Source organism: Vulpes vulpes, chromosome 12 (genome assembly GCF_048418805.1).
Source record: "Vulpes vulpes isolate BD-2025 chromosome 12, VulVul3, whole genome shotgun sequence".
Lineage (NCBI taxonomy): Eukaryota > Metazoa > Chordata > Mammalia > Carnivora > Canidae > Vulpes > Vulpes vulpes.
The window spans coordinates 156,920,799-156,948,515 of NC_132791.1; positions in this window are offsets into that span (position 1 = coordinate 156,920,799).

Genomic DNA, 27,717 nt, shown 5'->3' on the forward strand with positions numbered 1-27,717 from the left:
GGTCACTTGCTTTCCTGTGGACCCTGCAAACGGATCACTAGTAACAGCAATGGATGGCTTAGGTCAATGCAGTGCACCTGCTGGGATTAGGCCCCCTGGGAGCCAAACAAACACCAGGATTTGTTGTTGTCACTGCTATTAGCAAGGAAGGAGAGTGAACCAGCTCTTGGGCAAGCAAGCCTTGGGCAAGCAAGCCCTGCCCTTATATCCTCCCCTATTTCACAGACAAGGAAACGGAGGCTCAGAGAGATCAAGTGAGGTAAAACCATAGTGTCAAAACGAGGATTCACACCAGGGCTGTCTGCCCCCACAGCAGTTTGCTGTCACATTACTTGCTTTAGCTTGCAACTTGCTATGAGGCAGAGCTACTATAGATCATATCGAAAGAGATTTATTACTGAAAATGTCAGAAAAACCGCTTTTGAACAGTGACTAAATCATAATGAAGTCTCAAAGCCAGGAAGCTTCGGACAAGGGCAATCCGTGGATAATGAGATATGATTAAGTATAAATTCTGCTGTCAGGCCCTGAAAAAGAGAAAATAGGTGAGAAAACACACACAGAGAAACACCTCAAAAGAAAGCAAATGTTTATAATCCTGTTTTGCAGGCATCCTCAGTCTTTTCATTGAACTACCCTTTTCCCCCTGTTGACTTTTCCAGAAATGGCTGATTTCCTTCAAATGCTGCCTACTGGAAGAATCCAAAGGATTCATCAGACAAACAAATTTCAAAGTGCCACTACCAATTTTTTTCCTTAAGAAATGCATCAAGCATCTGATTTGCTCCTGATAAATTCTCTGTAAGTAGCATTATAATTAAGCACACACAAAACCGTTCTGTGTTTCCAAGAATACAGCTGGGCTGGCACTGAATCGGCGATAGCGCATGGGCAACGATCGGGAGGGTTCCATTGCATCTCAACTACCATGTACCTTCTTTGTGTGGGGACCAAGCCGTCCCCCCTCCCTGCCCCAACACCCTCTGAATCGCAGGCCATTGCCCATTCACTCCGTGTCTGTCACTAAGCTGGTTTATTGGGCACCTTCACTGAGCCTTGAAGCTGGCTGTCCTGCTTCCAAGCCCTGGAAAAACATGCCAGGGAACCGAAATGGTGCACCTCTCCCAGCATGACTCCCTGCCACCCCCAGACTGGTAGACTCGGCTCATGGAAATGAAACAATGGTATGCAGCAAAACTGGGGAAAGAGAGCGACAGTGAGGGGCTGGGGCTGGGGGGCAGGAAAGGGCTGAGTGAGTGATGAGACCAAGCTCCTAAGCCTGGCTTCACCAGTGTTGGCTTGTGTGGCTTTGGCCAGTTACCTCACCTTCTGCTCCCCAAGTCTCAGTTTCCTCATGGGTAAAATGGGGAACTACAGCACCTACCTGGAAGACTGTGAGAATTAGCAATAATTTATATAAAACATATGGTATAAAATAAAAGCTCACTATATTATTATTATATTATTACTACCAGCTCCTTAGTAAACACTGAAGTCTGTTAGCAGAGAGAAAATTAGCCTGTATTGTTATTGTTCTTATGCTTGTTCTTGGATATATACAAGATATATTTGCTTTAATTTTTAATGCATCATAAAGTACATAACCCTTTGTGGGAAATGCAGTAGATAGGAAAATGAAAAGCAAGTAGCCTGGGGGTGTTGTGTGTATAAAAGCCAATAGTGGCAACCCCATCTCTCCCTGGCTTCTATGCAAACAGTTTCCTTTACAAATGTGTTTTTGGTATGCAAATCACTCTATGCAGATTTCTGTGTGCAAAATACAGCATAGAAAAATGGCCCTCTTGCCAAAGAAGATAGGAGATGTTGGCTGCTGTCAAATGAATTAGCAGCAAATTTTAGATTTCTTTTCCTACTGCTCTTTCTAACAATGGATGGGGTGAGTGTATTTTTTGGCACATTAAACAGAACTATTTTGGCTTTAGATTGTGTGTTCTCGTGATAAAAGTGCGCTTATTGAAGCCTGTAACTACTTTTTGAAGCTATAACAATGTTTAGTGGTATTTAATTTAGCATTTCACAACAGCGTGCCACCTCCAGTTAGGAAAAGCACTTGTTCTAAAGTCACAGATGGCTTCCCAGCTCAGGTTAGGCTGCTGGTCAACCTTACTGCCGACTTTTCTGTGAAGGTTTGTGCTTACTAACAGATTTAAGTTTATGTTTTGGAAACGTCTTTCCTCATAATTAAGGTATGTCTTAAGGAAAGGAGTACATTTAATATTAAAATCCTCCTTTTCTAAGGACAGGAACATGGGAAGCTAGCGCTGATTTCACAGGGCAGTGTTTTACCATCTAGGCAGATAATACATCTTTTTCCTCCTGTTCCTTACTATTTTCAAAGTCTTTTCCTTTTCTTTTAAAAGTCATTTTCTGTTGGCTCCTCCTGTAAGGCAAAACTTGGTGGGAGGTCACTTGTAACAAAGGAGCCCGCCTGGGGGTTTGTTTTATTTTCTCAGTGTGCTCAGGAAAAAACGGCACCTGTTGGTCAGTGACCCACCATGACCCCCACCCCCTTCTCATCTCTCTCTTCCACCCAAGCATCTCTTGCTAGTTTGGGATGTTTCAAATTTGCCAAATGAGACACTCATTAATTTTACAAAAACAAGGCTTAGGGCGGAGGCATTTTTCAACACAAAGGACCTCATCTGGGGGAGAGGACAAGTTAGCTTGCTTCTACTGGATACCGGGAATGGCCGGGGGAGAGGGAGGCGAAGTCATCTTCACTCATTTGTGCACTGATCCTGCGTGCGTGCATTCATTCATTCGACATGGTGCTCAGCATGAGCTAGGCCTTATCTCGGCACAGGAACACAGATCCGAACCTGATCACAACTACTGCAGGCTCGCTGTCTAGCAGGAGCGCAGGTGTAGACACAAACTACACCAAACTACACTGCACAGATGTCCCAACAGAGGAGGTACAACATACGAGGGCGGGACCATTAACTCCATCAGGGCCCCGGCGAGGAAAGGTTCCAGACAAGCTGCATCTGTGTTATGTTTTAAAGGACAAATAGGTTTTCTCCAGGTGGACAGAGGGTCGGGGGCCGGAGAGCCCTGGAGGCCGGGGGAACAGTAGGTACCCAGGCCCCGGCGCACCAGGGAAGGGTGGGAAGTGTTCCACTGGAGGAATGTCTCTGGCCTACGAAGGGAGAATGGGAGAGGGACGGGAAATATCCTCAGGGGCTCCTGCATCTGTTCCCCCATCTGCATTCTCACTCCATGTTGGGTCACCGCAGAGCGTCCACACTGTTGCCAGAGCTTGGAACTGACCCTGTTGCCCTCAGCCTCTTTCCCCCACTAACGTGAGAATATTTCCACTGAGACTCAGTTTCCCCAACCGTAGAAGACGACTGCCTACCTTGTACTGATGTTCTCAGGTGATAAGCAAGAGTATGTTTATGAAGTGCCTGACACATAGTCAGTCCTTGGACATTCGAGCTGTTTTTATTACCATGATTTAACCTTTTGGTGAAATTCAAGGGATGGTAACCACTTACCTAACTTGCTATGAGGATTGTATAAACTGGTGAGCAGGAAACTCCTATGAACTGAAAAGCCCTTCAGATGAAGCTAAGATGATTGGTATCTCTTTTTTTTTTTTAATTTTTATTATTTTTTAATTATTTATGATAGTCACACACACACACACACACACACAGAGAGGCAGAGACATAGGCAGAGGGAGAAGCAGGCTCCATGCACCGGGAGCCCAACGTGGGATTCGATCCCGAGGCTCCAGGATCGCGCCCTGGGCCAAAGGCAGGCACTAAACCGCTGCGCCACCCAGGGATCCCGATGATTGGTATCTCTTAACACATTCATCATCATCTTCATTCATTCATCCACTTACTCATTGAACATTTGCTAAAAATTCCCAATATTTGGTACATCCTAAGCTCAGCATGGGGGAGACCGAGATGAATTTGAAATGTGCCCAGAGAGCCTCACTGGAGACTCACACAGGGAGGCAGTCAAGTCTACAACCAGGTGGGGAACCTGGGATCAGATTGGGCTCTGCAGAATAAGGGAAGGCTCCAGGCTTAGGGATGTGTTCCAGAACCGCAGCCCCTGTGCTTGGGTCTGGAAGGATGTGGTGCAGGGGAGAGAAAGGCATGTCAGGTTCAGGGGCTGGATCACCCTGCCAGAGGGGTGTGAGATTGCTCAGAGTGTTGGGAATCTGCCATCAGGGCCAAAGAATGGGGTCTGGGGCTAATGGGTTAGAGAGTGAGGTGGGGCCAGGTGGTCCTGGGGGAATTGGAGCAGAACAGGGGAGGCCAGGCACAACCCTGGCCTGGGCTGAAGGTTCTCAGTGCTTGTGGCTGGGATGGTCCCAGCAGTGCTGAGAGCTCCTTGAATGCAGAGATCAGAAATCGTTTCAGTTCTTTTTCTTCCCTCATGGTTCTCACAGCCCAGCTCATGGGGCCCCCGTGCTGAGCAGTGAGTCTGACAGCCCATGATGGGACATTTTAAAGTGCAGCAAGGACTGCCGCCCCAGCCAGCACCACCCCCCAGTTGTGCCCCCTGAGTCCCCAAACCCTCCTTCCTGGCATTGAGCAGTGGGGTTGGCGAGTTTTTACCAGGGAGCTGCAATACCCATAATGTAAAAATGCAAGTCAACAGGAAACTAAAGTTTGTGTTACAGAATTTTACTTTGAGTAAATTTTGCTCAAATGCATATGGTTACAAACTAAAGGACAGTTTGCCAAAGTGCTTTCAAGTTGCAGGAAATGATTCCCTGTAACAGTTACTCCCTTTAAAGCCTGAAGGACAAGGCCAACAACCATGTAGGTGTTAAAATAAACACTGACTTGTTGATCACAAAACAGGTATAGGGTACTGATTACAAATTGCTTGAAGTTGAAGGTTAATGACCTTTCCCCCCCTCCATATGTGGAAAAATAAGCACTTGGAACAGAAACACCCTCTATCCAAATAGGAGGAATCCAGTCAGATCTGGTACTATGTTACTACCACCCTCTGAAGTTAGATTTTGAAAATAAACACTTGAAAGTCTGCCCAGATTGTTGTAATCTTATTAATCTAACAAAGAGACTCAGTAACCGCCTCAACCAGGGGGATCTGTGTTTACCATGTAATTTGCAACAAGCTGATAAACACACCCCTGCCCCACTTGCAGAAAAATCTCCTGCTCCCTGCAAGGAAGCAGTTGGCAGAAAAATAGTAATAAAGGATTAGAGACCAAAAAAACCCATGGTTTAGGTCCTGGGTAAATGTTTGCTCATCTCCCCTACCCCCGGCCTCCCAACCTCCTGCCATCTCCAGGCTCAGAGGTATGGTGTGTCATTTTTCCTGGTCCTGTCCTCCTAGGGGTTTTGTCATGATGCTTCTGGCCCTTCTGGGCAGTCTACCAAGTTCTCCCTATGAGGGATCTCTGCCCTGAGGTCTTGCTGGTCAACTCTGGAGTCATTCTGGATTCCCGCATGGATTTTTAGGGCTGTCTTCTCTCCCTAGACTGAGGGAGGTCCAGAGGGGCTGTGCTCCCTCCCCTTGGTCTCTAGCAGGCAGTGGTATTTGATAACACCACTAAGCATGGCTCCTCTAAGAGTTCTTGGTTGCAAACCACAGGATGACCTCCTGCTAACTCAGCAGAAAAGGAATTTATTTTGAGAGCAGGGGCAGGAGCCCAGGAGGTTAGGCAGCCAGGGCTGTGCCAAGTTACCACAGGGCCAGTGCAGCTGCCCCAGCACATCACCCAGCCATCCCTTCTTCATGGCCACCAGCCCTGCAAATCATCTCCCAGTGTGGTCCAGCGCCGCTATATCACTCACTCAGGATTCAAACTGCAGGAGAGGGCATGTGTTTGGCGGCCCAAGCCCACCTTCTAACCTCCTTTGGGCAAAGTAAGCCCTGCTTCCCACCAGGACCCACACAAGAGATTTGGATGCTGGGTAGTCAAAAGATGAAAAATGTCCACTTCACTCCTCTCAATAATAGCTAACGTTCACTGTGCCACACACTAGAAGGGATGAACTCATTCAGTCCTCACAACAGGCCTGTGAGCCGGGGCTTCATGTTACAGATGAGAAACGGAGGCACAAGAAGCTGAGCAACATGGTCAAGATGACCCAGCTAGAGGTGACCAGAAATATAAGTGACACTTCACCAGTGAGGGTCTAGACAGGTCCGCTGTTGTCTGCAGAAGCTCTGGAAGCTCCATGTAGACCTTGCCAAAAATCTGCCTCTCTCATATTAGTCAGCTTACTTGCTCTCCATCTCTAACCTCTCCTTCTTTCTGCCGTGTTTTGCTTTGCTTCCAGGCCCACCGACTCCCTCGCCCTCCCCATCCATCGTCCATCCAGGCTCTTGCCCAGGCCCGCTCACCCCCAGTCTGTCTGTGCAGCACCCCTCCTGGCTCCAAAGAGTATGTGGCCCAAATCAGAAATGCATCAGGCTACAAAATGCCAAGATTCACTCTAATAAATTCCTCCACTGTTTTTTATTTTATTTTATTTTTTAACGATTCTATTTATTTATTCATGAGGACACAGAGAGAAAGACAGAGACACAGGCAGAGGGAGAAGCAGGCTCCACGCAGGGAGCCCGATATGGGACTCAATCCCGGGACCCCAGGATCATGCCCTGGGCCGAAGGCAGACACTCCACGGAGCCACCCAGGGATCCCCCTTCCACTGTATTTTAAAAACCGTTTGTCCTTATGAGGGTCTGTTCCAGGATTGGAATCATGAAAAGAAAGGAGTATACTAACTTTTACAAATCTGATGTTTCTAAATCTGTTTTTTTTAATCTTATCAATCAATGATTATAACATGGATAGCAATAGAATTTGACATCTAGGGATTTCTTTTTTCTTTTTTTAATTGGCATGTTTGGAATCTGGTACATGGTGGGCCCCTAATCAACATTTTCTGCATTAAGAAACAAGAACGAGAGGCTTGTCACTCTGGTAATTACAGCCTTTATTGAAAGATTGACATTTTTTTTTTTTTTTTTGTGAGCATGTTACAAACAAAGCCTCACTTTCAGTCTTAAAGCATCCTATTTTTTTAGTCCTTTATTTATTTCTCTGTTTCTTACCTCCTTTTAGATTACTGATTACCTCTACTTGCACTGTTGGAAAGGGCTTTCTTTTTTTAAGTAATTTTTGTTCTCCGCCCCCCACGACACACACAGCATGAGAGGATTCTTCATGTTGCATGCCATTACTGAAATCTAAACATGGCGATTTAGATTCTGAATCTATCAGGCAGGAACGTGTATGTCAGTTTGTCGTCTTCTACATAACCCACATCCCACTGTGATTTCTCAGCAAGACATAATAATTATCCGTAATTGTAGTGGGCATGACTCATAAAGTCTGAACATTAAACTCATCCTTCAAAAAACAAAATATATGCAGTGCACGGTCTTTTGCAGTCCTAAGTTGTGGTTAAAGGTATCCCACAATCTCCTTAAACTCAACTCTGAGTCAAGTTTCGAAAATGATAATGGGTCAATACTTTCAAAATAAATGTGTTTTAAATAAAAAGGTAATTTAAGACTTAAGATTCCAGGAGGGGGTTCCTGGCTGGCTCAGTCAGTAGAGTGTGTGACCCTTGATCTCGGGGTTGTAAGTTCGAGCTCCACATTGGGGGTAGAGATTACTTAAAAATAAAGTCTTTAAAAAGAGAGAGAGACTCCAGGAGTGATACAAAAAGGAAAGGAAAGGCCTCAAGATGCCTTTTCCTAAATCAGAATGATTGAATTTGTTTCCACCAGCTTGATCCTTTCCTGAAGGCGGTGAACCAGAGGGCATCCAGTCACCCTCACACATCTCATCAATTTCCTGCCACAAAAATGAATCAGTGTTACATCCAGTCCCTTACCCTACTTCCCTCAGCCAGAGCACCTGCCAGGCTGCATTCGAAATGAGTGATGCCAGCACAGATGGAAGTCCACGCACTCCAGGCCTGGGGGGCCCACGGGAGAAGAGGAGCCCCCACAGCCCAACACTGCCTCTCCTCCCAGACACGTCGGGCTCACACTCCCTCCGGCGTGGATCTGTCACAACCCAGTGTCGGCAGCAGAGCAGCCGGGCAGATGTGCGCGTGGTCGGATGGTGGACATGCTGCCACAGTGGAGTGGCTGCCAGGGCAGGTTTATGCGGGAAGGTGCGGGTCCATCAGCAGCTTCCAGGCAGGCCCTGCCGCCAGTTGCTTCCGGGACTCGTCTGTCTAAGAGGTCTAAACCCCATAAAAGTAGGGGGATCCCGGGGTGTCTCAGCAGTTTAGTGCCTGCCTTTGGCCCAGGGCGTGATCCTGGAGTCCTGGAGAACCTGAGATCGAGTCCCACATCGGGCTCCCGGCATGGAGCCTGCTTCTCCCTCTGCCTGTGTCTTTTCCTCTCTCTCTCTCTCTCTGTGTGTTTCATAAATGAATAAATAAAAAAAAAAAATCTAAAATAAATAAATAAATAAATAAACCCCATAAAAGCAATTTCCTTAAAACTTCTCTAGGGTTGCTACTCATACTGTGAGCTCCTTGAGCATGGCCACCTGGCCTGCCAGGGTGAATTTTTAGCAGGTGCTGCACCCACTGAAGTGTCTGTGGCCCCAAAGCAGCCATCCTTCTTCTGCCTGGACAGGCAGATGAGAGTCTCCTGAGATCCCTGGGAGTCCCTGTGGGGCAGACAGATCTGGAGGTAGATTGCAGCACAGCCACCAGGGCAAGTCCCCTAACCCATGTGAGCCTCAATTTCCTCACAGGAAAAATGGAGATAATAATACTCACCTCCAGGGGTTGTCATGAAGCTCAGAAGTGCCTAAGCACAGCACCTGGCATGGCACCTGGATGCCCTAGATGTTCTCGTTTACTGGATTTGTTTATTGTCCAGAGCTTTCAGACGGCCACCCATGTGGCTTTTAAGAGACTGTATTGAGGTCAGAAACAGCGATGAGCCCTGAGGGACTCCCAAGTACACAAGACTCTCCTTTCACTGAGCTCCCTAATGGTGTTTGGACTCCCACCTAGGCCCTGGGACACAGGCCTAGAGTCCTCAGGGCTCTCCTTAACTCGGTCTGTGACAGGGCTTGCCAGCCATCCTACGAGTGCTTCTCTTAAAAGCACTTCCCTCTCCTTTTGTGGGTGCGCCTTTCATAGTTGGCATCAATGACTTCCAAGAGCCAGAAGGGACCATACTGACCATCTGGCTCCCAGATGGGGTAAGTGAGGGCCGTGGCAGAGCTGTGGGTGATACCTCAGGCTCCCAGTCCAGTGCTCCTTCTGTTCCCTCATGCTGCCCTGGGCGTGCGTGTCCTGAAGTGGAGTTGCCAGGGAGACACTGTTCAGAGGTGCTCCCCCACGGGCTTGGCACCACAGCTAGCTTTGGGCAGACGGGAAGGTGAGCAGTGAATGCTGTGCTTAAAGTCTCTGTTTTGGGGTCTGGCTGTGTTGCCTGGGGAGCCTCCCAGAGGCTGGACGGGTCATCCTGGCTCCACTGTCTAGAGACTTACATGACTTTCTCTCATGGCTCCCTTCAGATCCTGGGAGGTTTACACCCATGAGTGCACCCCTCCTCCCTGGCCAGCCCCCCCCCCCGCCCCACACCCACCTGCACACCTGTGTCCCTCCTTTCCCAGCCAGGCCCACCTCCCCGCACCCACCTGCACACCTGTGTCCCCGTCCTTCCCCCACCTACTGGCAAGCCCACCCTAAGGACATCCACTTGGGTGTCCTCCTCTGTGCTACCCAGGCTGCTAAGCGTGGCTGGCTTCTCAGCACTGCCGGGCTGTTCCCAGCTGTCACTGTCCCTGTTCCAGCCACCCCGCAGCTCCGCCCCTTGCTCCTCTCAGGAGCCCCCTGCCTCCTCCTCCAGGCCCCTGGCTCCAGCTCTCCCTAACAGGAATCTCAGCCTCCATGTTCCCTAAGCTGCTGGCACCACCCAACCGGCCCCCACTGCCCCTTCTCCTCGTACCTGGGGGTCAGTAGTCCTTGATCCCCTCTCCCTACGCTCAGGCTCTCCTTCTCCATTCCTGCTTCCCACAGTCACTCTCGCCCTGCCTCCAGCCTGGCCCCTCACGCAGTCCTCCCCCGACATCCAGTATGTTAGCAGGCCAGGTCAGAGTGTCTCCCCGGCCATGACCCTCAGGGGTACCCTGGCCTTCTGGGTGGGGCCTACCCCCAAATTTGCCAACATCTGTGGCCCTTGTGCTCTGGTGTCCTCTCCTTCTACGCCCCCTTCCTCCCTGGGACTTCTCTGAGCAGGTCCCCTCCCAGCCCCTAGGAGTCAGCTGGCCACCCTTTCAGACCCAACTGCTTAGCATCACCACCCCCTGGGACAAGACCCAGTCTCTAGGGTCAGGTTACAGCCCCCCAACCCGACCCTTCTGTCCAGCCTGGATCCCAAGCCGCTTCTGTCTCCAACTTCATCTTCTACTCCTCTCGACTCCAATGACAAGAATGGGGCTACGCAGCCCGACAGCCCCAGCTTCCAAAACTGACTTGACCACTAACTAGTCCAGGGACTTTGGACTCTGGACTCTGGACAACCTCTCTGAGCCTTAGTTTTCCCATGTGTAAAATGAAGATGATAATGCCTGCCTCCTAAGGTTCTGATAAAAAATGAAAAGAGAGGATGCAAATAAGGGACTGGTAGAGGATCTGCATGTAGCAGACATGCGAAAGTGGAAGTTACTCTCCAAATGGGCTTTATTTTAGCCTGAGGCCTTATTGTGATTTTTAGGAACTGAATTCTATTGAAAGGCAAAAGGCCAGCATTGGAAGGCCAAGTAAGTCAGCAAGTCCTCACCTGCATGTGTTTCCATCCATGTGAGAAGGTGACTTTCCTTCTAAAGGGGTCAGAGCTAATAATGCCCAAAACAGCCACTTTGGGAGTTTCAACAATGCTCAGCATCCCAGCAATCACCATGAATGCCTGGCAGGAGCTTATGTCTGCAAAATGCAGCCTTCTAGATGAAATTTGAGGCTTTAGACATCACAGTGTTTTCAAATATCATTATTACTGTTCTATAAATATCCCACGCCCACAGTGTATCAGGTGCCACATGGGAAATATTGGATTCAGTTGGAGATTTTCTTAAAAGACTCATAACAGGACCATATGCCAGTCATCTTGGATAATATTTATGTACATGCTGCAGAAGCAAAGATTAGCTGTGTCAATATGTATAGAAAAACCCCACAAAAGAGTCTGTGGTATATGTATTATCTGCACTTATGATCAAAACCATTTGCCTAATTTGTTCTCTTCTTTAAGAGCTGTTTCACCCATAAACTACAGAAAGGTTGGAGGAGTGAAGAATTAATACAACAATAATCAAGGGGAAATTATCGGAGATCCCTGGAGTCTCCTACTACCACTAGTTCAGAGCCTCTGCAGCTAAACCGAGCAGTTCCATAGCTGTGAACAGCAATTAACCCTTCCATTTGCTTTTAACTACTGGGATTCAAACATAGTCCATTCCTTTGTAGTTGTCTTGCCAGCAGACCAAAGGGGAAATTGCTTGGGGGAAGAAAAGTTTTTGCATGGGAGCCATGCAAGGGGAAAAAGTATCCCCACTGATACGATTCCAAGTGCAAATTTGCACATGAGCACTGTGCAAACAGCCAGCCAGCTATTTTAGTAGGTGGGTGCTATGGACTGAATTGTGGCCCCCTCTCCATACATGGGAACTCTCCCTCCCAATGTGATGGAATTTGGAGATAGGGCCTTTGGGATGTAATTAGGTTTAGATGAAACAAAGAGGATGGGGCCCCCTGATGGAACCAGTGTCCCTTATAAGAAGCAACAGCAGAGGGCCATATGAGGACAGAGTGAGAAGGTGTCCTCTACAAGCCAGGAAGAGTGAGCTCCCCAGAACTCAACCCTGATCTTGAACTTCCAGTCTCCAGAACCTTGAGAAAATAAGTATCTGATCTGTTGTTTAAGCCCCCAGGCTGTGGTATTTTGTAATGGCAGCCCAAGCAGACTACCACTTTGGGGTTCTCACACTGAGCTTTCATTGTAAGCAGTGATGAGATCAAATTCCGGGATTGCATTAAGCAAAGGGACTCACTCAAGTGGCCCTGCAGGCAGTCAGGTTACTGCCTTTGACAAACTGATGTGAGGGTGGGTGTCGCTGGTTAGAGCTGTTATTGACTGAGAGGATTGTGACGATCTGTTAGGGAATGGGTCCCAAGCTAAAAATATGAAATTGTTTACTTATTTGGAGAACAGTGCAGTACTAAACGTCTAATGGCACCGAATGGTTTGAAATTGAGAAGCACTATTGTGGAACCCAGGCGGGTGGAGGGCGGGCAGGGAGAGGGGACAACTTAGTTTATTGTGAATTGCATTTCTCGTTACTACACAGTTTTATTTTTAATTGCAAAGTGTCTGGTTGAGCAGTTATTACTGGAATTTATTTTTGTAATAAAAGCCCTTTGTTAAATCACAGTTTTATTAACAGTGACATGAACTGGATTTTGCTGTAATAAATAAGCTGCTGAAGTGCTTTTAAAATTGGAAAAAAAAAAACCCAAAACCCTCTGTAGCCAACCCCAAATCTTACTATGAGTGTGAGGCAGGAAAAGAAAAGTGACCTAATTGTATTATATGGGAATTCTTGGGGTACTTGTGTTGAGCATGCTGTGGGCTTGGCTGGCCTTAGGAGCCTGGTGTTCTGGATTCACCCTCAAAGAGCTGTGTGATTGGGATCCCTGGGTGGCGCAGTGGTTTGGCGCCTGCCTTTGGCCCAGGGCGTGATCCTGGAGACCCGGGATCGAATCCCACGTCGGGCTCCCCGTGCATGGAGCCTGCTTCTCCCTCTGCCTATGTCTCTGCCTCTCTCTCTCTCTGTGTGACTATCATAAATAAATAAAAATTAAAAAAAAAAAAAAAAGAGCTGTGTGATGTAGGGCAAATCCCTTTCCTTCTCTGGGCATTGGTTTCCTCGTCTGTTCAAAACAAAACAAAAAACAATTTTTTAAAGACGTTATTTATTTATTCATGAGAGACACACAGAGAGGCAGAGACACAGGCAGAGGGAGAAGCAGGCTTCCTGTGGAGAGCCCAAAGCGGGACTTGATCCCAGGACCCCAGGATTACGACCTGAGACGCAGGTAGATGCTCCACCCCTGGGCCACCCACGTGCCCCCAAAACAACACAAAAATTTAAAAAATACAAGGAGGCCAGATCCTTCTGCTCTGACATTCTCCTCAGGAATTTGAGCCCACTCAACAGCAGGCAGCTCTGAAAGATGGATTCCCGGACCTGGCAGAAAATGAAAGGTTAGGGACAAAATTGAAGTATAAGAACCATTTACCGAGGGGAGGAAACCCCAGTTTGTCACCACTATCATCTTGCCCTTCACTCCACGCTGGCGGCTGGTGGGGCGTTGGTGGGAATGGGCTCTAGGGCCACGTGTGGGAAGCTCCAGGTCAGGGAAAAAGGGCTCAGGCCAAGGGCTACCAAGCAGCTGGCACAAGAGTGGCCTGTAAAGCAGGCTGTTCGGAGGTGCACCTCGGGCTGGTACTTGGGGGCTAGATGTCTCTGTGCTCCCAGCCGGCTGGGCAGGTGCCAGGTGAGCCCACAGTGCCATGTGCTGACCCCTGCACCCCAGCCTGAGCCAGCTCACAGCAGTCAGAGGCCAGCCCTGAGAAGCAGACCCGGACAGCTCCAGCAGCCCTCCCAGCCGGCAGGGCTTCTGAATGTTGGGGCTTGGCGGCGTGGGGTCGTTTGCTCAAGCCACCAGAACGAGGTACCACAGGTCACATGGCTTAAACAACAGACATTTATTTTCTCAGGGCACTTGGGTGGCTCAGTCAGTTAAGAGTCTGCCTTCAGCTCAGGTCATGATCCCCAGGGTCCTAAGATCTAGCCTGCATCAGGCTCCCTGCTGGGAGCAGGGAGCCTGTTTCTTGTTCTCCTCCTCACTAGTGCTCTCTGTCGCTATCTCCGTAGCTATCTCTGTCTCTCTCAAATGAATAAGTAAGATCTTAAAAAAAGAAAATAAATTTATTTTCTCATAGTTCTAGAGACTAGAAGGCCGAGATCCAGGTGTCAGCAGGGTTCATGTCTCCTGAGGCTCCTCTCCTTGGCTTGTAGATGGTCCCTTTCTCCTTTTGTCTTCACATTGTCTTCCCACCGCCTATGTCCAAATATCCTCCCAAAAGGTGTATTAGGGATCACCCTAATCACCTCATTTTTATTTAATCACTTCTTTAAAGGCCTTATCTCTGAATGCAGTTGCATCCTGAGGTACTTCGGACTAGGGCTTCCACACGGGAACTTTGAGCAGACGCAGTTCAGCCCCATGACAGGATGTGCCTGGAGGTTTATTTTCATAGGGACCTGTACTGGGGTTTTCTAGGGCCACTGTAACAAATACCACAGACTGAGTGCCTTAAAATAACCTTAATAATCTCCCAGCTCTGGAGGCTAGGAGTTTGAAACCAAGGTATCGACAGAGCCGTAGCATCTCTGCAATGGCTCTAGGGGAGGTTCTTCTTTACTTCCCCCAGCTCTGGTGTTTCCTGGCAAGGCTTGGCATTCCTCAGCTCAAACCGCCTTCTCTCGGTCTCTGTCTCACCTTCACAGGGCGCTGTCCTCTCTGGGCCTGTCTGCGTCTGAGCCCCTCGGCTTACAGGCACACCCTGACCTAGTATGACCACCCTTAACTTGGTTACACCTGCGAAACTCTATTTCCTAAAGTAGGTTACATTCACAGGTATTGGGAGTTAGGCCTTGAACGTACCATTTGGGGGGACAAAATCCATCCCTCAAGAGACCTCTTCTCCTTATGCCCCTGTCCTCTCCTGGCCTTAGAGCTCCTCAGGTATCATTATTTTGCTGAAAGGTTCAGAAAGGGAGCTAACTGGTTTCCTTTATTTAAGACTTTTTTAAAATGACAAACATCTTTCTCTCTTCCTGGTCCCTTTTCTCTCCCTCTCTGCCTCTCTTTATCTCTTTTTTTTCCCTCCCCCCACCACCCCCCGGCTCTGCCCTGTTTTTGGCTCTGCTCTGCCTCTTTCTCCCCTGTCCCCACTCTCCTCTTGGCGTCCCACCTTGTTTAGGTACCTGCCCAGAAGACATCATTTTTTTCTCAGACATGATGACCAGCAAGAATGTTTCTCAGATATTATAAAAATCCTGAATCTCTGCTTTGTCCCGGTGAGCAAGCAAAGGCTTTCCTTTCCAGCATGTCATGGCTTGGGGCTGCTTTATTCTAGTGTTTTATAATAATTGTTTGGCTTTTCACCCTTCTGCATTCTTTCTGGAATTAATAAAGTTAAAAAAAAAAAAAAAAGACTGGTTGTTTCCTTCTAAGGAAGCCCCAAACTGAGACGGGTCAGTTAATTCAACATGAGTCCACTCTGTGCCCGGTGGAGGAGACAATTGCTGGTCCCTTGTAATAGGAGCCCGCTGTGGGCCACATGTGGGGTTTGTACATAGAAACAGGATCATGCAATCCCAGCTTTTTCTAAATTTTCCTTGTTAGCGCCCTGAAGCTTCTAAACCAGATGTTTTTCTAGACTGCCCCTGTCTATCTGGTTGGTCTATTCTGGATCCAAATCTTGGTTCATTGCCCTCAACAAGGAATACAGATGCTTAAGTCCCAAGGGAACTATTAGCAAAACAAATCTAGCAGAGTATTAAAAATAGGCCATGACCAAGTATGGCTTATCACAGGAATTCAAAGAAGATTCCAAGAAATGAACCACTGATGCACATCACACCATGGATAAATCTCAAAATCATTATTCTGAGTGAAAGAAGCCAGACAAAACTAGGGTACATATAAAACTCTAGAAAGTGCCAATTAATTTAGAGTGATAGAAAGCAGACCCTGGCTGCCTGGGGAAGGGGGTACTGGGGAGGGGTCAGGAGGGAGTGATTTCCAAGGGGCAAGAGGAAACAAAAGGGCAAGGGGTATGTTCTCTCTAGATGGCGGAGATGGTCTCACAGAAGATACACAGGTGCCAAAACATCAAAGAACACTAAAAAAAGATCAAAGAAGATCCCATGTTTAAGAAATCTGTTAACACAGTCAAGTGTACAAGATTTGGTACAAGGGCTACAGCTTAGCCAGGGCCCCCCAGCGAGGACAAGCTGGGACTTGCCCACAACTCCCTAAGAACCATGAGTCCCCGCTTACTCAGACCCCAAGAGGCTCTTGCTGAGGGCACAGCTGGCCAGAGCCGGGGCTCCAGGTCTCTCCATCTCTCCGATCCTATTCCTTTGTCTCTTTCACAGGGACCTGACTCCCACAGGGCCAGGCTTCAGGCTGAGGATAAGGGGGCTTTCTTGCCTCGGCTGCCCAGTCAGGGGAAGGAAAGAGAGCCTTGCAGTTGCCACCCATTTGGACAAGCAGGGGTCCTCCTGACACCCCAGGAGAGGCAGGCATCATCCAGGAGAGTGGATGCCGCATTTTAAAGACCTTTAACACCTGCCCATTGAAAAAAGAACATCCACACAGAGAAAATTAAATGAATGCCCTGCTCAAAAGACTTTCTTTGGGGAAGGCTTTTGATCAGATCTGGGAGTGCAGACAGGAAAAAATCATTTCCACAGCCCTGCTGGGAATGGAGACAATGACCCTGTTAGAGAGTCTTTGGGAGGGGCCTATCTTGATGGTCCCCTCTGGAAGGGGTCCCTACCATCTCTTTTATCCTGAAACCACATCATCTACACAGTTCTTTAGGACCTTTGGTTGTTCTCTTCTTGAGAGAGGAGCTGGCCCCTCAGCTGGGGGCCAAACCAACTGTGGTACATCCTTCCTGTTGAATACTACTCAGCAATAAGGAGTGGATGACCCACACGTGAAGGAACATCGCTGAATCTCAAAAAGAATAAGTGAAAGAAGCCAATCTCAGCCCACATACTGTATGATTGTGTTTCTCTGAGATTCTAGAAAAGGTAAAGCTACAGTGGTAGAAAGTATAGGGAATCCCTGGGTGGCTCAGCGGTTTAGCACCTGCCTTCAGCCCAGGGCATGACCCTGGAGACCCGGGATCGAGTCCCACATCGGGCTCTCTGCATGGAGCCTGCTTCTCTCTCTGCCCATGTCTCTGCCTCTCTCTCTCTCTCTCTCTCTCTCTGTGTGTCCCTCATGAATAAATAAATGAAATCTTAGAAAGAAAAAAAAACCTACAGTGATAGAAAGTATAGATGGACCAGGGCTGGCGGTGGGGGAGGCATCGATGGCAAAGGGTCCCCGGGGAACTTCTGGGGACAAGGGAAATGCTCTGTCAAAACTTCTCAAACTGTGTTAAATAGGTAAATTTTATTATATGTGAATGATCCCTTAATACAACACCCTGACGATCACTGAAAAAGAAAGGAAAGAAGGGAAAGGGAGGAAGGGCAAGGGTCGCTGTGGCTGCCCCCCATCCCTGTCTTCACGATCACCTGGGAGGGGTTCCTCCCTGAGCTCTCTGAGGAGGAGCAGGCCTGTGGGAAGCCCTCACCAGGCCCAGGACCCATGGGCACTCACACTTGGAGTGGACGAAGGACTGCAGAGACAGCTCCACCGCAAGGTGCATCTCTGACCACAGCTCTCACAGACGACAGGGATGGCAGGTCCCTGACCCCACCCAGCAGATGCTCCCTGGCAGCTGCTGCCCTGGCTGGTTCCCAGGGACTGCCCGCATCCTTTCCCCTGACCCCACTGAGCCCCCTCCTGGGTGCCAAGTCCCCGAGCTGGTGCCAGGACAGGACCCTTCCCTGGAGGTGCTCCCACTCAGCCAGGGAGGTGGAGCTGGGCGCAGACAGGCAGGGCAAGGCAGATGGAACCCCTTGACCTCAGAACCCCAAGGAGCCACCTGTCTTGCCGGGAGGCCAGAAAGGCTTCCTGGCAGAAGTGGTGCTCACTGGGCTAGGCTGAGAACTGGATGGGAGCACCGAGCTGGTGCCAGGGGAGCATGAGGAACTGGGACAAGCAAGAGGCAGCTTGGGGTCGGGGAGGGCGTTTGGGGAGCAGCAGCAACTGGTCCTTGCTGGAGAATGAAGAAAACGGCAGCTGATCAGGGACCTCTTGGTCCAGCCGCCTGGACTTTGAACTGTCCGGAGGAGAGCATCGTCATTAGATTTTCCCTGTAGGAAGGTCCACGTGGCAGGACATTTAGATGAGCCCCAGCCAACATGCTGAAGACACAGCTGGCTCCCCCAGGACACTGAGGGAACAGACACGGAAGCAGTCTGCCAACTCGGTGCAGCTCTGACGACCCCCCTCAGCAAGCGCTTGAACCCCATCTCACGAGGGAGGTGGGGAGTGGGGGGATGGGGGGCACACGCGAAGAGACTTTCCCAGACTCCCAGTCGCTCTGTGGCAGGCCCACCCCAGAGCTGGGTGCATTTCTCTTCACTCTCTGCTGAAGACACGGGAGAAAAGGTCCTGCACACATTTCTGTGTTCGGCGGTTGGGTGTCATCAGAGGCAGCAGAGCCTGAGCGTCCCCGTGGGGTGCCACCTGCCTGCGCCCAGGAGGAGTGCCAGGCCCACCTGGAAGGCCCCCGCCTGACACGCGGAGCAGGGCTGCACCCAACCTCTGAACCTCTGACCCTGCTGTAGAGGCCTGAGCTCACCTAAATGCCATTTGGGGCCATGACCAGCAGGGGGCGCCCCAGGACTGACGAGTTCTTTGGACGGGCCCACAAAGATCGCCCAGAAATCCTGTCCTTCACACCCTTAAGACCGGTGTCCCTGCTCTTCTTCTTCTCAAAGCCTGGAAGGTGACATGTCTTCAGTAAATCATGTTCAGACAAGCCCTTCTGCTCCTGACACTCTCCATCAGGCCCAGCCCTGAGGAGCAAGCCCTTCTCACCAGGAGAAGTTTTTCCAGACGATGAGTCTGTCCCATTTATCAAAGAAGGTGGACAGATAATTTCAGGTGAAGGCTGGGGAGACCCTGACTAGACAAGGTGCCCAGCGGGGGCCCCGACTAGCATTCACCAGGGCTGTTTCTCGAAGCCCACTCAACCGGTCCTCTCTCAGGGATCTGAATGGCAGGAGGAGTGTCAGAATCTTGGGACCCTTCTCCCACAACACCCACCCCGGGCAAGCTTGGCTCTGACCCAGGGCCAAGGGTTTGGGTCAGGTTTATCCTGACTTCAGTTCCAAGGGTGGCCCAGAACTGCCCTGCGGGGCTGGAGGAAATCTTTAGTCCTTGTAGGGTGAGAGCAGACAGCCTTGCTCAGGAGCATGCAGGGTGTTGTGCAGATAAGCCTCAAGCAAGCAGAGTGTGGTGCTGTAATTAAGTCCTACGTACAATACGGTTAATCCCACACATGTGATGGCACTTGTGCAGCCTGCTAATTGGACAGAATAGAAAATGTTTTGCGTGAAGGACTATAATTAACCCTGCTTTTGCTCAGCAAACCTTATCACGGCTTCCTGTTCTCTGCTAGTGTTTTCCTGTCTAAAGTAGAGGTAACGGTTTCTTTCTTTCTTTCTTTTTTTTTTTTTGACAGTTTCTTTTGACGAGTTTCATGTCCATCCTACCCACCTGGACAGAGACATAGATTTTTGGAATCTTCCTTTCTTACTTGTAGTCCTTGTGGTTTTAAAGATTTTTATTTATTTATTCATGAGAGACCGAGAGAGAGGGGCAGAGAGAGAAGCAGGCTCCATGCAGGGAGCCTGATGTGGGACTTGATCCTGGGTCTCCAGGATCAGGCCCTGGCCTGAAGGTGGCACTAAACTGCTGAGCCACCTGGGCTGCCCAGTCCTTGTAGTTTAGATGGTGCTGCTATCCCCATGCCCAACCTCAGGAGTAAGCATGTGACCCAGACATGCCCAATCAGAAAATTGCACACACCTGTGCCCCAGTGATGGCTTTAGGAATGGGTATGCAACCCAGTCACAGTCAATGAAACCCAACCCTTAGACTTTGGTTAGATCTGTAGGGATGAAAGAAACCTCTCTTTCTGCTAGCCTTGATGTGGAGAAAGTGAGGTCAACTCAACTTATGGTGAGTGAGGGGGAGAATTAAGAAAAAGGCAGAGAGACCAGGTCCTAGTGACATCATTTGATCTCCTGGATCCAACCATGCCTGAAGCCACCATGAAATTTTTAGTTAAAAAAAAAATCCATTTTTTGTTTAAGCCAATTTGACTTAGGTTTATGTCACTTGCAAGTAGAAGTCTCTTACATTAGAGAAATTTAAGGCCAAAGGAAGAGAGATGGAGAATGAGAGGGAATCAATCAGATAGGCGGACCTGAACTTGGACAGGTACTAGGAAGAGAGAGAAGTAGACAGATTTAAGAAGAACTTAATAGACATCATCTGTGGGACTCCCGAAATGAATGGATTTTCTGGGAGAGGGAGAGAGAGGAATGAAGAGGAGCCTGGGGGGCGGGGTCCTGCTATTGTTACTATCAAAACCAAATGGAGACCAGCCTTGAAATTTTCCTGAATGGACAAAACCAATTTAGTCATATAAGCAAAGCTTTATTTAGTTTATTTTGCAAGGCTGACTTGACCTGGGTCATTTCTTGCTTATGACTGTGGAAATTATAAGCAAAACTTGTTTTCCAAGGATGATATGAAGTAACCACTGACCAATTTCCTATCATTTAAAAAAATTATAATATTATAACCAATCACTGTGAAAAATAAGCAGTCATGGCTTTCTCACTAAGATAAGCTGTTTTACAACTACGTAGCCCTGAGCCTCATTCCATCCATGTTTTGGTTTGAGTGCTCGCAGTTTGCAAGCTGTCTTTTCTGATGTGTGCACAATAATTTTTTACAAACTACTACTTTGGTGATTCTTTGGTTTTATGTTGACTGTTCCTGAAACTTTGACATCATTCGCGGAGGCAGAGAGTATGAGGAGGAGGGGTACGTGAAAGCCACCAGCTTCCACTTTGCAAATATGTTGCTCAGGTGCCCTTGGGCAGCCAAATGGGCTGCTGGCCATGGGGATCTGAGGAGGCACCGCGGTAGGTCAGCAGAGCAGAGCATTTGGAGGCCTTGAGAGTAGAGATGCTGCGGGGGAGAGAGGATAGGAGGACAGGGTATCCTCAGTACTGACCTGCACCTGGTGTCAGGATCAGGAGCTTGGTGACTGCGCTAGATGAATGAGTGAATGACAGAAGGAGAAGCAGCAAGGCTGGTGGACTACAGATACAAATTTGGTCCAACTTCTTACCCCCCAAAAATCAGATTGGGCCGTTAGGACATCAGGTTGGCTTGTTGCTTGGGATGGACACTTTGTCTGGCACCTCCAAGAGGGCCTGTCTCCTCCAAATCCAGGGCCAGAGTCCTCCCCCACCTCCCTCTCTCCCTTATGCCATCTCAAGTCACAGCCAGGAGGGAGCTGGCAGGGAAACAGGCCACTTGCTTTCATTTTCCTTTGCAAGAACTTGGTCTTCCCTTAATGTAGGTGCCTCTCAGTGCCTGGCTCTGGCTCCTCTGTCTTCTCCTAACTCCCTGGCAACTTGTCCCTCTCCAGACACCTTCCTCTGCTGACCACCGTGGGGGCCTACTCAGACCCCGATGGCCAGTAGCCCGTGGGACAGGTGCCTGGCTGCCCATGGGCCCCCAAACCGCACAGTTGCCACGTGGAAACTGGTGTCTGTCCATGTACCCTGTCCCCCTCCTCGTACTCTCAGCCTTGGTGAATAGCATGCCCCTGGCCCCTGGCTCATCTTCACTCCCCTCTTTGTCCTCTGACCCCAGCACCACATTCAATTACTCACCCAATCCCTTTGATGATCTTGCTAAATTCTTCTGCCCACTTTGCTCTTCCTCAATCCCTGTCTGACCTCAGACCTTTGAATCTGACTGGCTCGCCTTCATTCTTTACCCTTCCTCCTCTACCCCCACGCTCCCCTGATGACACAACAGGTGGGAGCCAGAACCAGCCTCACCCTCATCCATCCCAGGACTGCAGGGGCTGCTGCTTTCTTCTACCAAGGTTGCCTAGGCTCTAGGCACTGTCCAGCCCCAATGCAGTTATTTGGGGTGCTGAGATGGAAGCTGTGGGTGGAGAACAGGTGATAGGGCAAACAGTCTCTTTCAAACCGCCAGGAGCTGGAGAGCCAAACTGACTGCACTGCCTGTGAACCAACATGACAGAACTGAAATCGAAGCCGTTGTGGTCGTTGTAATGTCACCTTGTGGTTTTAATTTGCATATGTCTATTGACTGATGACCTGGAGCACATTTGCATGTACTCCTATGCCCTTCCAAATCTTCTTTGGTGCTGTGTCTCTTCAAATCTTCTGCTCAACTTTTAAAATTGAATTTTTATCATCTTATTGAGTGACAAGAGCTCTTTATATATTATAGATACAAACCTTTTGTTGGATATATGTTGTTTTCTTCACAGCTTCACTGAAATATAATTCACATACCATAAAGTTTGTCCTTTAAAAATGTATAATTCAAAAAATAAAATAAAATAATGTATATTTTTGGCTTTTAGTATATTCACAAAGTTATGCATTGACCATCACTATGTTGGATGTGTTTGCAAATATTCTCTCCCAGTCTGTGGCTTGCTTTTTCATTTTCTTAACAGATTCCTTCAAAGAATAAACCTTTATGATTTTGATGAAGTCCAATTTATTGATATTTTTTCTTTTGTAATTTTTAGTTTAAGAAATCTTTGCAAAAACCAAAGTCATGAAGATTTTTTCCTATGTTTTCTCCTAGAAGTTTTATAGTTTATCTCTTATATTTAGGTCTATGATCCTTTCAAGTTGATTTTTTGTATATGGCATGAGATAAGAGCCAAAGTTTTGCTTGTTTATTTTTTATTTTGTTGTTGTTGTTGTTTTGTTTTGTTTCGTCATTTTGGTCTTATAATTGCTCCAGCACTATTTGTGGAAAAGAGCATCCATTCACTTTTTTCATTTTGTTGAAAATCAATTGGCCATCTATGCATGAGCCTTTTTCTGGACTCTATTCTGTTTCATTGATTTATCTATTTTTATGCCAATACTACACTGTCTTAATCATTGCAGCTTTCAATAAGTCTTTAAACCAGTAGTATACATCCTTTAAGTTTGTTCTCAGGGCAGCCCTGGTGGCTCAGCAGTTTAGCGCCGCCTTTAGCCAGGGGCTTGATCCTGGAGTCCTGGGATCCAGTCCCACATCGGGCTCCCTGCATGGAGCCTGCTTCTCTCTCTGCCTGTGTCTCTGCCTCTTTCTCTCTCTCTGTGTCTCTCATCAATCAATAAATAAAATCTTAAAAACAAAAAACAAACAAAAAAGTTTGTTCTTCTCTTTCAAAAGTCTTTTGGCTGTTCTAGATTCTTTGGTTTTATATAAACATTTTGGAATCACCTTGTGAATTTCCACACACTAACAAACAAAGCCTGCTGGGTTTTTATTGGAATTGCCTTGAATCTATACATCATTTTGAGGAGAACTTTTTAATTTATTTATTTATTTATTTATTTATTTATTTATTTATTTATTTATTTAAGAGAGAAAGAGAGGGAGTGGCAGGGGGAGGGGCAGAGAGAATCCTAAGCAGACTCCCCAGTGAGTGTGGAGCCCAATGTGTGGTTCCATCCCATGACGCAGAGATCAGGACCCAAGCCGGAACCAAGAGTCTGATGCTTAACTGACTCTGCCACCCAGGTGCCCCGGGGAGAACTGACTTCTTTTTTTTGTTTTTTTCTTGAGAACTGACTTCTGAACAATACAGTCTTCTGATCCGTGAACATAGTTGATTTCTCCATTTATTCAGCTCTTCATTTTTCTCAGTATTGTTTCATTGTTTGGATCTTGAGTATCTTTTGACAAATTTGTCCTTAAGCAGTTAATTTTTTGAAATTATAGTATGATATTTCTTTTAAAATATCAATTTCCAAATGTTTATTTCTAGTATGTAGAAATACAGTTCGTTGATTCCTGTACATTGGCCTTGTATCCTGCAAACTTGTTAAGCTCCCTTGTTATTTCTGGTAGCTTTTTTTTTTTTTAAGATTTTATTTATTTATTCATGAGAGAGAGAGAGAGGCAGAGACACAGGCAGGGGGAGAAGCAGGCTCCATGCAGGGAACCCAATGTGGGACTCGATCCTGGGTCTTCAGGATCATGCCCTGGGCTGAAGGCGGCGCCAAACCGCTGAGCCACTGGGGCTGCCCTCAGGTAGCTTTTTTGTGGGAGATGTAAGATTTTCTACATAAACGATCATGTCATCCGTGAATAAAAAAGTTTTACTTCTTCCTTTCCAATCTGTCAGCATTTTATTTCTTTTTTCTTTCCTTTTGTACTGGCTAGCCCCTCCAGGATAATAGTGAACAGAAATGATAAGGAGGACATCTTTGTCTTGCTCCTGGTCTTAGAAGGTATTCAGCTTTCTTAGAAATCACTCAGACTTTTACTGTTACATATATTAGCTGAAGGTTTTTTGTGATGCCTTTCATACCAGGTTGAGAAAATTCCCTTCTGTCCTTTGTTTGCTGAGAGCATGAGTGGAGACTAGATGTTGTCAAGACATTTTTCTTGTATTAAAATGCTGATATGTTTTTCTTTTTTAGTCTGTTGATATCTTAAACTCTCCTTACTTTCCTAGGGTCGACTCCACTTAGTCATGATGTTATCCTTTTTTTTATATACTGCTGGACCGTTAAGAATTTTGCAACTAAGGCTGGTGGAGAACACAAATGATTCCCTATTGTGTATGAGGGACATCGTGTCCCCTGCTCCACGTGGGTGGCTCTTTCCATAGCCTTGGGTTGTCTGCACACCACATGCCATGGTGAGTTCTCAGCTGAAGGCATAAGCAAAGTAGACCTCCAGAGCTTTCTTTCCTGGCTTCTCTTCTCTGGTGCCAGTGGGCCCTAGTGTCATGGCTCCTGGACTTTGTCTCCTCAACTCAGGGGGACCAGGGTCCACCGGGATTCCCCTAAATGTATCACAGCCTGAGCACGCTCTCCAGGCGGGAAGCTGAGGTGATCAAGGCTCTCTCCTCAGGGCAGGGATCCAATGTCCTGTACTGCCTGTTGTTCGATGTCTGAAATCCATTGTTTCAGCTCTTCTGTCCAGTGTTTGTCTGGTGTTTCAGGTGGGAGGGTAAATCTGGTCCTTGCTATTCTGTCTTGAATGGACACAAAGTTCTTTTATGTGAGAACTGCTTTTCGGTAGTCAGAATTCTCTGTTTTTCTTACTCAGCATTTTAACATAAGCATTTTCATGGGATCATAAACGTTCCACAGATGTCACTGTGAGGGATGCAAAATCTATCCAGGGCATGGCCAAGTTTCATTGATCCTGTCCCCAAGTCTGGATAATCCCCAGCCCGGCCACCCCCAAGTCGAAAGAGGTGTGACCCTTCCCACAGCAGGGGCTCTGCTTTCCTCCTCAGACTTTGCCCATCACTCTGACGCACTTCCTAACAGAACACATTTTGTGCCACGAACTTCAATGAGGTGGTGATTAAGGACTGCAGAAGAAGCGTTTTTCAATTTAAACCTTTTTTTTTTCCTGAATGGAGCAGGTGTCTGGAAGTCACAGTTACAGGAATGAAAGGATCACATTATTCACAATTTTCCTGTAATTAAACTCATCTACTTTCTGAATGAGGCCCTGTGCCCAAAATAATAATAACTAGAGCTCCCACTTGGGGAGCTCTCACTGTCTGCACCAGGCAACTTCTTTGGCACCCGAGCTGGGCTGTGGTTTGCTCCAGATACTAGTGAACCCCAAGAATGCCTCTCCAGGAGCCCAGAGCAGGCCAAGGCCTGGTGTTAGGTGGTGCTTTGTTTCCTCTGGTGCTTGTGGAGATCTTGGGGAGAAGATAAAGGGAGCACGTTATGAAGGGGTTGATAAGATAAACTCAACAGCAAGGTAATAATTACTACCATTTATCAAGACTCAGTGCTAAGTGTTTACTCCTCACAAAAACCCTGTGAGGGGCAGATTGGGAAATTACAGCTCAGAGAAGTGAATTAACTTCCTCAAGGCCACACAGCGAGTTGGTGGTATTCTTGGACAGACTTCCTCTAAACCATTCTGTAGATTAATTGTGGCACGTACCCTTCAGGGTCGATGGTGAAGGACAACAAAAATGGGCTGGAGCAGTGTGAGCAGGGAAGGAGCTCACTGAGAGGATATTTTACAGTCAGAGCTGAGCTCACCGAGCCCTCTCCGGACCCAGGCACGGGCCAAATGCTTGACTTGCATAATTCATTTTATAGATGAGGAAACTAAAGTTTGGTGAGGCAAAGCAAAACATTTCTTTGAACCACTATGATTTGTTCAGCTAATAGAAGCCTCCCCGCAGCACCCAATTCCCATCTACCCTTCTCCCCCACGAGAAGCCCAGGGGAGCTTAGGTGACTGGATAGCCTGAGAAGTCCTGAGCCCCCAAGGAATCCTGACTGCGAGTGACCTGCTTAGGTCATCTGCCCAGTGCAGGTCTCTCCTGCCCCCATACCCACACCCTGCCCCCAGGCCCCAGAGCCCTTCTCCTGCCCTGAGCTCTAAAAGAATCAGAAAGTTCTTGAGTGAAGTCTGTCAATTGTCTTGCTGACCAACACTCCCAGTGTGGTATGTTCTCTTTTGGAATTCTCAGGGTGTCATTCTTCCAACTTTACTGATGAGGAAACCAAGCCCAGGGGGTAAGGGATAATATGTCCAGAGAAAGTAAAGGAAACAGGAAAAGAAACAGGGAAGTAAAGGAAAGGGGATTCAAACAGAGGCCTGCTGAGGATCCTGTCATGCCATGCTGAAAGATGACCCACTGGTGCCTTCACATCTCATCTCATGTATCAATCTACACAAACTTACAGAGTGGACAACAGAAGGTGCTTTGTCCGCCTGGGGGGTGGGGTCCGGGGAGGCACATGGAGGATCAGACACATAACGGATATTACACTTTTAGTCCAAGGCCGCCCTGCCTACACATTGATTCTGAGGCTTCCTCTAAACCATTCTGTAGATTAATTGTGGCACGTACCCTTCAGGGTCGATGGTGAAGGACAACAAAAATGGGCTGGAGCAGTGTGAGCAGGGAAGGAGCTCACTGAGAGGATATTTTACAGTCAGAGCTGACCTCACCGAGCCCTCTCCGGACCCAGGCACGGGCCAAATGCTTGACTTGCATAATTCATTTTATAGATGAGGAAACTAAAGTTTGGTGAGGCAAAGCAAGTTGCCCAAGATCAACACCCAGGACATGGGAGAGCAGGATTGCAGTCTGGCCAGTAGCCCTGGAGCCCACACTCCCGAAAACCACAGTTGGCTCTCTTGCTGCTATCTCTGTTGGTCTTCCTGCTTCGTGTCCCTCCTTCAGGAGCCAAGGTACCAGCAGAGCTTTGAACTAAGTCCATGTCCCACCTTTCAGGGAGAGGAGGGGAGACTATCTGTTCTGCCTGGGTTTCCAGAATGGGAGGCATGGCCCTGTATCTTGACTGTCTTGAAATTCCGCCACACGTGGAAGGTGTTTCAGACACTGGCCAATCCTCAAAGGGAGGTCTCACTGGACTGAGAGGACTCCCAGTGAAGACTGTCTGCTAGGTGCAGCCCTCAAAACCTTGCACGGCCAGGTAGGGAGCTAGGCATGAAGACTTTGGGCTCCATAGCAATTAGAGTTGTTCTTGGGTTTGGGGGTAAAGTGGGTAACTTGGAGCATGGGCTGGTGGTCCTTTGTGGGGACAGTAGGGTTGGGTCCCTCGAAGTCCAGGAGCTGTCACCATACAGGCCGGAAGCCATGTTTCTCAGGACGGTGTCAGCATCGCTCAACCCGTTTTCCTGAGAAACGGTGGCGGCTGCCTCCTCA